Raw genomic sequence first — 12,491 nt, forward strand, 5'->3', positions numbered from 1 at the left:
TTGCACCTAGCCAGAATTCTTAGCCCCAAAAACTGGTGGGTAACGGAACACCGTGTTGGGCAGCTTATGGAGGGCTGTAAGGCCAGACCAGCGATTCGTTCCAAGAGTAAAGGGGACAGGTGATCCAAAAGTGCAGGCAGTTCCTACTGTACGCCCCTGCAAAGGAAGGTCTCTGTTGTCCGAGGCTTCTGTTCCTCCCAGCACTGCAGAAGCTCAGGCCCAAGTAAACACACAGAGGCCTATATTCATTATAAAACTGGTTGGCCTAGTAGCTCAGGCTTCTTATTAACTAATTCTTACATCCTACATCTTAACCCATTATTCTTGTCTGTGCTAGCCTTGTGGCTTCGTACCTTTCATTGGCGCGGCATTTTCATCTTGCATCCTCTCGGTCTGGGTGACAACTGCAGACTGACCTTTCCTCTTCCCAGCATTCTCCTGTTCTCATTGCCCTGCCTCTACTTCCTGCCTGGTTGTTACACCTATACTTTCTGCCTGGCTATTGACCAATCGGTGTTTTATTAAAAATAATACAAGTGACAAGCTAAAAGACCATTGTCCCACGGCAGGTCTCTTGGGATGAGACCCTTCCTAGCTACTCCCCTGAAGTAATGGCCAAGGTCGCCGGTAGTTTTCGAACTTCTGTAATAACCTGACATTCCCAGGGACCAATGGACGTTCAATTGCCTCCCCAAGGATTCTCTCCACCCACTCACTCTTCATTTTGGGGTGACTTGGGACTTTCCATCACTGTTCTGCCCAGCCTCTGTATGAAGGTCTTCTTACATGTGGCTGGCATAAACGCCAAACGTGGAGTGTTTTACTGAGTCACGCAGACCGAGAATTCTCCGTGCGGTTGGGAAAGATGCAAGTGATAGCCATCAAGGTAATCGGGGGAAGTTCGCAGTAGCCTGTGCCTGCAGATGTTAAAGGGTATGTAAAAGGTAAACACGTGCTCCTAGAAGCCAAGAGGAGATTAGTTAGCATGCCAACTGGCTTTTATGCCAACTTGACACAAGCTGGAGTCATCAGAGAAGAGAGAACCTAAATGAAGAATATACGTCCCTAAGATTCAACTGTAGGACATTTCCTTAATTGCTGACCGATGTGGGAGGGCCCAGTCCAGGGTGGAGACACCCTTGGCCCGTGGTACTGGGTTCTATAATAAAGCAGCGAGCTGAGCAAATCCTTGAGGGGCAGAGTTTGTAAGGAGCTCCTGCCTCTGGGTTCCTGATCTGCTTGAGTTCCTGCTCCTATTTCTTTCAGTGACGAACTGTGATATGAAAGTGGAAGCAAAACAAACCCTTTCCTCTCCAAGTCACATTTGGCTGTGGGGCTTTATCACTGCAGTAGTCACGGAAGTAAGACGGTTGGGAATCTCGGCGTTAGGAGTAAGTTGCTTTCCTCGGCATTGGCTTTGACCACAGAGACTTTAGCGGCCGCTGTCATGGTAAGACTCCATAGCTAAAGAGATTGAGAGACCGCATGCTTTGGCTGCCAGACTTGGAGAAACAAAGCTAGGACTAGGATCGAAATGCCTCCCTCCTAGCTAGCTCCTGTGAAGCCAGAAGTTGTGAAGGACTCTGGGAGAATCAAGGTCAGAGGTCCTGCTCTGCTTGGGTCCTGGATACTTCACAACAAAAGTGCCAGGCAGTAGCAATAAAAGTGTCAAGTAGCACCATAGTGGCCCGAGTGTTTCTGAGCCGACCTAGATTTCTGGTTGGGCTTAAGGACAGCATCCCAGGGGGAAAGTCACACCTGGTACCTGGTACAGGGAGGCAAGAGGCAAAGGTCTGTAACCAGGGAAGTCAGGTTTCCGTGGAGAAGCGTATGTGCCACCAAAAGTGCTTCCGCACATTTGTTCACAATCATTGTTTGTTACCACAGTCTAAATATTTGGAAAAATTTCTATTCCTCTTTTTCATCATTTTCCTCACTGGTGTTTTCTAGGAAAAGAGATACCATCCCCTCCCCTAACTTGCTAACAGCCGTGGGCTGAAGGCGAAATAAAAGGGCACAAGGGTTTGTTCCCTCATTGGATTTAGAGAGCAGACATCTCTGTCACCACCCTCTGGAAACTTTGTGGAAGAGGGGGGCAGAGGGAACGCAAGAGCAGGGGGGAAATTATGGGGATGTTGGATGCTGAGCAGGACTACCACAAACCAAACAGCCGCTATCGTGAGGTGTTCAGCTGTGCCTCCTGGCAACCGGTCATCCCAGCTGGACCTGTTGACTTGTTACATGGCCTCCTAGAGGGTGAGGAGGGTCAGCAGATTCACCTGCATACCCCATCCTCTCCCTACCACCTGCTGTATGTTTCTTTGACCTAACCACACAAGTGCCCTGGAAAGGGGCTAGAGATAGCAGGAGGGGGAAGAGATTAGTGTAGGGAGGGATCCATCAATACGGTTATTATGGGAAAGTCATCTCTACTTGACAGAGTTCTGGTGTGGCTTTGGAGGAGAGCCCCCACGCTCTAGCAAGTAACCCCTCACCTGTTCTCAATAAGGAAGTCCAATAAACTTATCAGTTCCCCAGGGTGAACTTTGTGTAATCCAGTTTTGGCCTGTCCTTGAGACCTTAGATGGAGGGTAGACATCGTTATGTTCTCCCCCACCCCAACTACAGCATCTGCTAAATTAACATATTACAGACATTTTGCTTAATTATTAAGATTTTCGTAAGTCCAGTACAGAAGTTGATAATAAATGCCTTGTAGGGGGATTAGAGAGAGTTCAGCACGATTTGGGCCCTGGGTCTTTATCATCTCATCTCTCCACAGTCACAGAGTCTAAAAAGTACACAGGGGTGTCAACACAGATGTGGCTGCTTCGGGCAATTTCGGCTCACCTTGACGAGGCAGGAAAACGCTGCGACTCAGCTTTGCAATGAGCTGACATCTCTGGGCAGTGATTTAAGTGTTTCTCAGCTCCCCTTTGCCCTTGGGTAGGACAGGACAGGAAAAGAAGCCTCAGATTGGATCTTCTCCCTCATTCACTTCTGCTGGGTTCTGAGCAGACCCAGGAGTTGAGATTCTGTGAAACGGCCTCCGCTGAGAGAAGACTTTGTCCAACGATAGTGCTCCAGGGCACGTCAGCAGGACTGCTCCTTCACCCAGAAGCCAAGGAATTTTCTTTTCTCTGGTATTTACAATGAGGACCTGGTAGCATTCCTGGAGATAAGCAGGGAAAAGCGTGGCTCCTGGGCTCCCTTGGGTTCACTGAGGTTGTTTTAACTACGATTTTCCTTACATCCTTGGACAATTGTATTAATGTATACAAGTAGCATTCTGGTAACTCGCACCCCATCACCCTCTCCTATCTCTCTCCTACCACCAACATCAACTTCCCTCTTTCAGACAAATCCCCTTCTCCCATTCCTGATGTTTTGTTCTGTTTTGCAACCCTCTGAGTTTATCCTGTGATCGTGAGTTTGGACCTGGCCCTTGGCCCTGGGTCCCTCCCCATCCTCGTACCCCACCCCTGACTTCCCAGTACCTTATAGTTCATTGGGGGAGGGGGAAGAAGGGAGGGACAGGGCCCGTAAGCCTCTCCCAGCCTGTGACTAATGACAGGCCCAATCTCCTGCAGGCTGATGAAGGTTTAGTCATCTAGAGCCATTCCTTAGTTCCGGTTACAGCTTTCTTACCCTGTGGCTGCTCTCCACGCTCTGGTAAGTTCTCAGTCTTTCTATTTGGTTCTCTCTTCCATCTGCAGATCAAAACTGGCCGCCCCGTCCTCTGTTCCTTCGTAGATCCAAAAGGAGCTGCTGGCTTTTCAGTCTGTTCAGCCTCTTTCTTTTTAGGAAGGAGTAATAACTTTCAGGAACTTTAGAGAAGTCTCCCTATTGGCCTTAAGCGAACATCACTATATTTGGTATTATTGTTAATCCATACTGTAAAAAGGGAAAATCAACGAGTCTCAGCACAGCTTCCAAGCACGGGAAATTGGCTCCTTATTTATTCAACTGATTTCTGTACCATCAAACCCAGCATGGTAGGCAGAGTGGGCCACCACTGCCGCCCAGCTGCCACTCACTTATTAATTGGCTCCCTCTGTGGGAACCGGCCTGGAACCTCTTTTTCACAGCTATTGGTTTTGGTTTGGGTTTTGGTGTTTGTTTCTTAAAGTTCTTTTCCCGAACACTTTGAAATTCTCCCTTCCATCCCTTGACATGAAACATTCTTGCATTCTAGCCAGGACTGTATCTTAAACAGTTGTATGATTTTTTTTATGTTATATACAATTATTAGGGCTTAAGTAAATGTTTGATGGCGCCAATTGATGTGTTAACATCGAAGTGGCCGTTGCATAAGAATTCCTCTAATACTAAACTTAATATCTTAAAACGAAACTGCAAATCATTATTTTAAGCGTCTAACAATTACAAACCAACTATTCTTTTACAAGTAGACTGTAATTTCAGTTTTAATGTGAGGGGATCTGTCAGTTTACGTAACTAAAAAGCAAGAAAATATTTTTGCAGATAAATGAGGAAACGTTGTCTCATCATAAAACCCCAACACTGGACTGTAACTGATCTCTCTACTGCTGTGTCTCTGTTCTGTCAGAGAGGGATAGGAATGTTTGGTTTTGTTTGCTTTACCTCCCGAGTCCTGAGTCGAGCCCAAGAATACCTTTTCTCTTAGTAGATCCTGTTCTCCACTCTGCCATAAGGAGGTATCGCCCTCACTCTCCAAATCAGGACTAGATACAGTGTTTCTAGAATTACTGTGTCAAAGTACAACAAACTAGATAACAAGTGTGTTCAATCTCATACCTGAAGGCCGGAACCCTAGAGTCAAGAGCTTGGCCAGACTATGCTCCACTTTGCCAGTTGCTACTGGCGCCAGGAATTATTTGCCTTATGGCAAAAAAAAGTCCATTCTCTGCCTCCATTTTTCCCATGACCCCTTCCTCCTGTGTCTGTTTTCCTATGGCTCTTCTCTCCTCCCCACGTCTGTCTTGCTCCCCCTGTATCTGTCTCTTCCTCCTCCTGTCTCTTCCTCCTCCTGTCTCTTCCTTGCCTGTGTGTGTGTGTGTGTGTGTGTGTGTGTGTGTGTATGTGTATATATGTCTGGTCTCTCTCTCTCTCTCTCTCTCTGGATCTCTGTCTCTCTGCACCTCTCTGTCCCTCTGCACCTTTGTCTCTCTCTGGTCTTTGACTCTGTCTCTGTTTCTACCTCTATGTCTCTGTGTCTCTGTATCTCCCTCTGTCTGTCTGGGTTTGTACTCCTAAAGAGAGCAGCTATACTGGGCAATACAACCCAATGGTCTCCTTTAACTTGATTGTACCTATAAGGCCCTCGTCCTGTGTTAGAGACCAGGATTTCAAAGTTTTGGAAGTTGTTGTGCTGGTTAGTTTTGGCCAGCTGACACAAATTAGAGACACCTGGAACAAGGGACCTCCACTGAAGAACTTCTTGCAGCAGATTAACCTCTGTGCATGCCTGTAGGGGCGTTTTCTTAACAAACAATGTGGGCGGGCTCATCCCTTGGCAGGTGTTCCTGGGTCGTAAAAGGCAAGCTGAGCCAAAAGAGTAGCAAGCAGCATTTTTCTCTTTGGTCTCTGCTTTAGTGGTTGGGGTCTCTAGGTTTCTGTGTTGTCTTCCTGGGTGATGGACCGGACCGTAAGCTAGCTGTATGTTGGAAACAGCACTTTCTTACCCAGATTGTCTCTTGGTCACCGGGTTATCACGGCAACAGAAAGCCAAGTTCTACAGAGGTCAAAACTCAACTCGCACAATGGGGTTTAGCTCGGGATGCCGATGTCTCTCTAATAACTTTTCTGCAAATAAGTCATGTTTCCACTCACAGCACAAAGCAGAGACTCTGTTGTACATTCTTTCCTTTGTATGCCTGCAGTGAGTCAGGTGACCCCGAGATAAAAACAGGTCTGCAATCAAGAAATCAGGTTGGGGGGCTGGGGCTGAAAACGCTGCTGGTATCTTGTTACTGCCTTACTGGTTCTGGATTGCCCTCGGCAGGCTTCTGACTTGTACACTGGCTTGACATTTAGCCACAGCGAATAAGTTTTCATGCCGCTAACACACTTTTTCCTCCCTTTGAGAACAACTTCTAAAGAACAAAAGTGAAAACGAACCACCGACCTGTCTGTACTTTGAAGGCTGCTTTAGTGTTTAAGAACGCCCCGGGTGTAACTTCGTATGCAAACATTCTAAAGTCAATCGTACTTATTAGCGTTCAATATGGCATGGCCTGTGAGCTCTGATGAAGCAAATGACAGCTTTCTGGAAATAGTATACATTTCAATTCTCCCTCACCTACACACTCAGTACAGTTTTGACTGTGAATTTATTACGTAAAGCCTTTGTTATGCTGATGTATGATCTTTCTGTGCCGATTTGTTCATAAATTTTATCATGAAGGAACGCTGGATTTTAACACACCCTTCGTCTGTGACTATTGAGATTGGATTGTGTCCATTCAGTTGAGGTGCGGTACTGTGTTGAACCATTCTTGCCTCCCTAAAATGGATCAACTTGATGGTGTTGCATTCCTCTTTGATGTTTTACTGAATTTGATCTGATAGTAATGTTGCTGGGAATTTTGGCATCTTTTATCAGGAATATTGGTCTACAGCAACAGTTCTCCATCTGTGGGTCGCCACCCTTTTGGGGTTCAAATCACCCATTCACAGGGGTCGCCTAAGACCATCGGAAGACCCAGGTATTTTACATTAGAGTTATGAAGTAGCGATTAAAATTTTATGGTTGGGGGTCATCACAACGGAACATTAGGAACGGTGAAAAATCACTCCTCCACAGCTTCCTCTTGTGATTTTTCTCTGGTTTTAGTAAGAGTGTCATGCTGGACTAATTTAATGGGTTTAAGGGAATCTCTCCCTTTCAGTTGTTGGAAATACATAAAAATCTGGCCTTAACTGGAGGGATCTTCACCAGGAAACTTCAGGACATTTCTGTCTTGAAAGGCAGTTACAGGAGCCAAAGAAACAGCCTAGTTATCTGGGACACTACTAAGGACAGTGATGTCCAGTCCAGGAACGGAACTCGGCGTATATCAAATTCCCGGATTCTGTTCTTTAGTTCCTGTTTCTAAATTTGCTATAATTTCACTTAATGTGCAAGCTCTCCCCAATCCTCCACTTCTCCCTTCTCTCTACCCATCTCCCTTACACCACCCCACCCCCTACCCCCGTGCCCCCAACTTTTGCCTGGCAATCTTGTCTACTTCAAATATCCAGGAGGATAACTATGATTTTCTTTGGGTTCACCTTCTGATTTAGCTTCTCTAGGATCACGAATTAAAGACTCAATGTCCTTTAATTATGACTAGAATCCACTTATGAGTGAGTACATACCATATTCATCTTTTTGGGTCTGGCTTACCTCACTCAGTAAAGCGTTTTCTATTTCCATCCATTTGCATGCAAAATTCAAGAAGTCATTGTTTTTTTACCACAGAGTAAAACTCTAAAGTGTATATGTTCCACACCTTCCTTTACCATTCTTCTATTGAGGGGCACCTAGGTTGTTTCCAGGTTCTGGCTATTACAAATTGTGCTGCTGTGAACATAGTTGAACAAATGCTTTTGTAGTATGATTGGGCATCTCTTGGGTATATTCCCAAGAGTGGAATTGCTGGGTCCTGAGGGAGGTTGACTCCCAGTTTCCTGAGAAACCGCCACACTGATTTCCACAGTGGCTGCACAAGTTTGCATTTCCACCAACAATGGATGAGTGTTCCCTCACTCCACATCCTCTCCAGCATAGGCTATCATTGGTGTTTTTGATTTTAGCTATTCTGACAGGTATAAGATGGTATCTCAAAGTTGTTTTGATTTACATTTCCCTGATCACTACGGAGGTTGAGCATGACCTTAAGTGTCTTTTGGCCATTTGAACTTCTTCTGTTGAGAATTCTCTGTTCAGTTCAGTACCCCATTTTTTAATTGGGTTAATTAGAGTTTGTGTCTAGTTTTTTGAGTTCTTTGTATATTTTGGAGATCAGACCTTTGCCTGATGAGGGGTTGGTGAAGATCTTCTTCCAATCAGTAGGTTGCCTTTTTGTCTTAATGACAGTGTCCTTTGCTTTACAGAAGCTTCTTAGTTTCAGGAGGTCCCATTTATTCATTGTTGTTCTTATTGTCTGTGCTACTGGGGTTCTACCTAGGAAGTGATCTCCTGTGCCCATGTGTTGTAGACTACTTTCCACTTTCTCTTCTATCAGGTTCAATGTGGTCAGATTAATATTGAGGTCTTTAATCCATTTGGACTTGAGTTTTGTGCATGGTGATAGATATGGATCTATTTTCATTCTTCTACAGGCTGACATCCAGTTATGCCAGCACCATTTGTTAAAGATGCTTTCTTTCCTCCATTGTATAATTTTAGCTCCTTTGTCGAAAATCAGGTGTTCATAGGCTTGTGGGTTAATATCCGGGTCTTCAATTCGATTCCATTGGTCAACAACTCTGTTTTTGTGTCAATACCAAGCAGTTTTCATTACTGTAGCTCTGTAATAGAGTTTGAAGTCAGGGATGGTAATGCCTCCAGAGGTTCCTTTATTGTATAAGATTGTTTTGGCTATCCTGGGTTTTTTGTTTTGCCATATAAACTTGATTATTGTTCTCTCAAGGTCTGTGAAGAATTTTGTTGGGATTTTGATGGGAATTGCATTGAATCTATAGATTGCTTTTGGTAGAATTGCCATTTTTACTATGTTGATCCTCCCAATTCAAGAGCATGGGAGATCTTCCCATTTTCTGGTATCCTCCTCAATTTCTTTCTTCAAAGACTTAAAGTTCTTGTCAAATAGATCTTTCACTTCCTTGGTTATAGTTACCCCAGGATACTTTATGCTATTTGTGGCTATCATGAAAGGTGATGTTTCTCTGATTTCCCTCTCTGATTCTTTGTTCTTTATGTATAGGAGGGCAACTGATTTTTTCAATTTTCGAGTTGATTTTGTATCCTGCCACATTACTAAAGGTGTTGATCATTTGTAGGAGTTCTTTGGTAGAGTTTTTGGGGTCGCTTACTTACACTATCATATCATCTGCAAATAATGAAAGTTTGACTTCCTTTCCAATTCGAATCCCCTTGATCTCCTTATGCTGTCTTATTGCTAGTGCTAGAACTTCAAGCACTATATTGAAAAGGTATGGAGACAGTGGACAGCCTTGTCTTGTTCCTGATTTTAGTGGGATGGCTTTGAATTTCTCTCCATTTAATTTAATGTTAGCTGTCAGCTTGCTGTATATTGTTTTTATTATATTAAGGAATGAACCTTGTATCCCTAATCTCTCCAAGTCCTTTATTATAAAGGGGTGTTTAATTTTGTCAAATGCTTTTTCAGAATCTAATGAAATGATCATATGTTTTTTCCCCTTCAGTTTATGTATATGATGGATTCTGTTGATAGATTTTTGCATGTTGAACCAGCCCTACTTCTCTGGGATGAAGCCTACTTGATCATAATGTATAATTTCTTGGATATGTTCTTGGATTCGGTTTGCCAGTATTTTATTGAGAATTTTTGTATCGATGTTTATGAGTGAGATTGGTCTGTAATTCTCTTTCTTGGTTAAGACTTTGTGTAGTTTGTGTATCAGGGTGACTGTAGCTTCATAAAAGGAGTTAGGCAATGACTCTTCTGTTTCTATTTTGTGAAACACATTAAGGAGTATAGGTATTATCTTTTCTTGGAAGTTCTGGTAGAATTCTGCATTGAAACCATCTGGTCCAGGGCTTTCTTTGGTAGGGAGGTTTCTGATGACAGCTTCTATTTCCTCGCGATTTACAGGTCTATTTAAACTGCTCACCTGGTCTTGACTTAATTTTTGTATATGGTATTTATCTAAAAAAGTGTCCATTTCTTTCACATTTTACAATTTTGTGGCATACAGGCTTTTTGTAGTAAGATCTAATTATTCTCTGGATTTCCTCTGTGTTTGTGGTTATGTCCCCCTTTTCATTTCTGATCTTGTTAATTTGTGTGTTCTCTCTCTGGCATTTGATTAGTTAAGATAGGGGCTTGTCAATCTTGTTGATTTTCTGCAGGAACCAGCTTTTTGTTTCATTGATTCTTTGGATTGTTTTCTGTGTTTCAATTTTGTTGATTTCAGCCCTCAGTTTGATTATTTCCAGTCTTCACCTCCTGGGTGAATCTGCTTCATTTTTTTCTAGCGCTTTCGGGTGTGCTGCTAAGTCTCTAATGTGTGCTTTCTCCGTTTTCTTTATGTGGGCACTTAGTGCTATGAACTTTCCTCTTAGCACTGCTTTCATAGAGTCCCGTAGGTTTGGGTATGTTGTGTCTTTATTTTCGTTGAATTCAAGGAAGACTTTGATTTCTTTCTTTCTTTCTTCACCCAGGGGTGGTTCAATAGTTGACTGTTCAGTTTCCAAGAGTTTGTAGGCTTTCTGGTGTTAGAATTGTTGAATTCTAACTTTATTCCATGGTGATTCGATAGTACACAGGTGGTTACTCCAATTTCTTTATATCTATGGATGTTTGCTTTGTTACCAATTATGTGATCAATTTTTGAGAAGATTCCATGAGATGCTGAGAAGAAGGTATATTCTTTTCTGTTTGGGTGGAATGTTCTATAGATGTCTGTTAGGCCCATTTGGTTCATTACATCTGTTAGTTCTCTTATTTCTCTGTTAAGTTTCTGTCTGGTTGACCTGTCCATTGGTGAGAGAGGTCTGTTGAAATCAACCACTATTAGAGTGTGGGGTTTGATGTATGCTCTTAGTTCTGGTAATGTTTCTTTTACATAATGTGGGTGCTTTTATATTAGGGGTGTAGATATTCAGGATTGAGACTTCCTCTTGATGAATTGTTCCTGACATGAGTATAAAGTGTCCATCTCCATCTCTTCTGATTGATTTTAGTTTGAAATCAATTTTGTTAGATATTAGTATAGCCACACCTGCTTGTTTCTTTGATTGAAAAATCTTTTCCCAACCCTTTACTCTGAGGTAGTATCTGTCTTTGAGTTTGAGGTGTGTTTCTTGTAGGCAGCAGAATGTTGGATCCTGGTTTCGTATCCATTCTCTTAACCTGTGCCTTTTTATAGGTGAATTGAGTCCATTGATATTAAGTGATATTAATGACCAGTGATTGTTAACTCCGGTTATTTTCCCTGGTGGTAGTGTTTGTGTGTTTCCCTTCTTTGAGTTGTGCTGGTGGAGGGTTGTCAGATGCTTGTGTTATTATGGGTGTTGTTGGCTTTCTTGGTTTGTGATTTTCCTTCTAGTATTTTCTGTAAGGCTGGGTTTGTGGCTATGTATTGTTTAAATCTGTTTTTGTCCTAGAATAGCTTGTTTACTCCATCCATGGTGAATGCGAGCTTTGCCAGGTATAGTATTCTGGGCTTCCATCCATGGTCTCTTAGTTTCTGCAGTACCTCTATCCAGGACCTTCTGGCTTTCATGGTTTCCATTTGAGAAGTCAGGTGTAATTCTGATAGGTTTCCCTTTATTTGTTACTCAACCTTTTTCTCTTGCAGCTCTTAATATTCGTTCTTTATTCTGTATGTTTTGTGTTTTGATTATTATATGGTGAGGGGATGCTTTTTTTGATCCAGTCTATTTGGTATTCTGTATCCTTCTTGTACCTTCATAGGAATATCCTTCTTTAGGTTGGGAAAGTTTTATTCTATAATTTTAAATATATTTTCTGGGCCTTTGAGCTGTAAATCTTCTGCTTCTTCTACCCCTATTCTTAGATTTGGTCTTATCATAGTGTCCCAGATTTCCTGTATGTTTTGTGTTAAGAATTTGTTGGATTTGTTTTGTTCTTTAATCAGTGAGTTTATTTCCTCTATAGTATCTTCAGTGTCTGAGATTCTTTCTTCTATCTCTTGTATTCTGTTGGCAATACTTGTCTCTGTAGTTCCTGTTTGTTTACCCAATTCCATATCCAGCCTCCCCTCTGTTTGTGTTTTCTTCATTACCTCCATTTCATTTTTCAAGTCTTGAACTGTTTCCCTTACCTATTCTATTGCTTTTTCTTGGTTTTCTTGGGTGTCTTTGAGAGATTTATTCATTTCATCTACCTTTTTGCTTGTCATCTCCATTTCTTTACGGCAGTTTTTCACCTCCTGTTTAAGTTTCTCTATCATTTTCATATAGTTCCGTTTAAAGTCGATTTCTTCTATTTCTTCTGGAGTAGGGTGTTCAATTCTTCTTGTTGCTTGATCCCTGAATTCTGGTGAAGTCATGTTGCCTTTCAGGTTGTTGGAGGAATTCTTGCATTGGCGCCTGCCCATCTCTTCCTTCAAATACAGCCAGGAGAGTCTTGGCGTCTTGGTCTAATCTTTGCTGTGACTGACTCTGGGTGGATCTCCTCAGTGCAGGAGCAGAAACTGTTCCTGAGTCAAGGACCTCATAGACAATAGGGCAGGTAGTCTGAAAGGTTGTCCTCAGCACAGGGACAGGAGGACTCTTGGAGGTTGAAGGACCCTGCAGACAAAAGGGTGAACTTGAGCGGGAGAGTTGTACTGAG

General features: G+C 42.8%; 1 protein-coding gene across 3 annotated transcripts in view; it reads left to right on the forward strand.

Moving 5' to 3' along the window:
• The first annotated feature begins 1,329 nt into the window (after positions 1 to 1,329).
• Glipr1 (GLI pathogenesis related 1) overlaps positions 1,330 to 12,491 on the forward strand; it is a 31,595-nt gene continuing 20,433 nt past the window's right edge. Inside the window, exon 1 of one of the 3 annotated variants that reach the window (XM_048418216.3) lies at positions 1,330 to 1,450. The gene's annotated coding sequence lies outside the window, so the exon portion shown is untranslated. Of the gene's footprint in view, positions 1,451 to 3,591; positions 3,673 to 12,491 lie in introns of those variants that run through there. The other 2 variants (XM_085683420.2, XM_048418215.3) reach the window with 2 other exon arrangements.

This window comes from Myodes glareolus, chromosome 26 (genome assembly GCF_982192425.1).
Source record: "Myodes glareolus chromosome 26, mMyoGla1.1, whole genome shotgun sequence".
In the NCBI taxonomy this organism is placed as follows: domain Eukaryota; kingdom Metazoa; phylum Chordata; class Mammalia; order Rodentia; family Cricetidae; genus Myodes; species Myodes glareolus.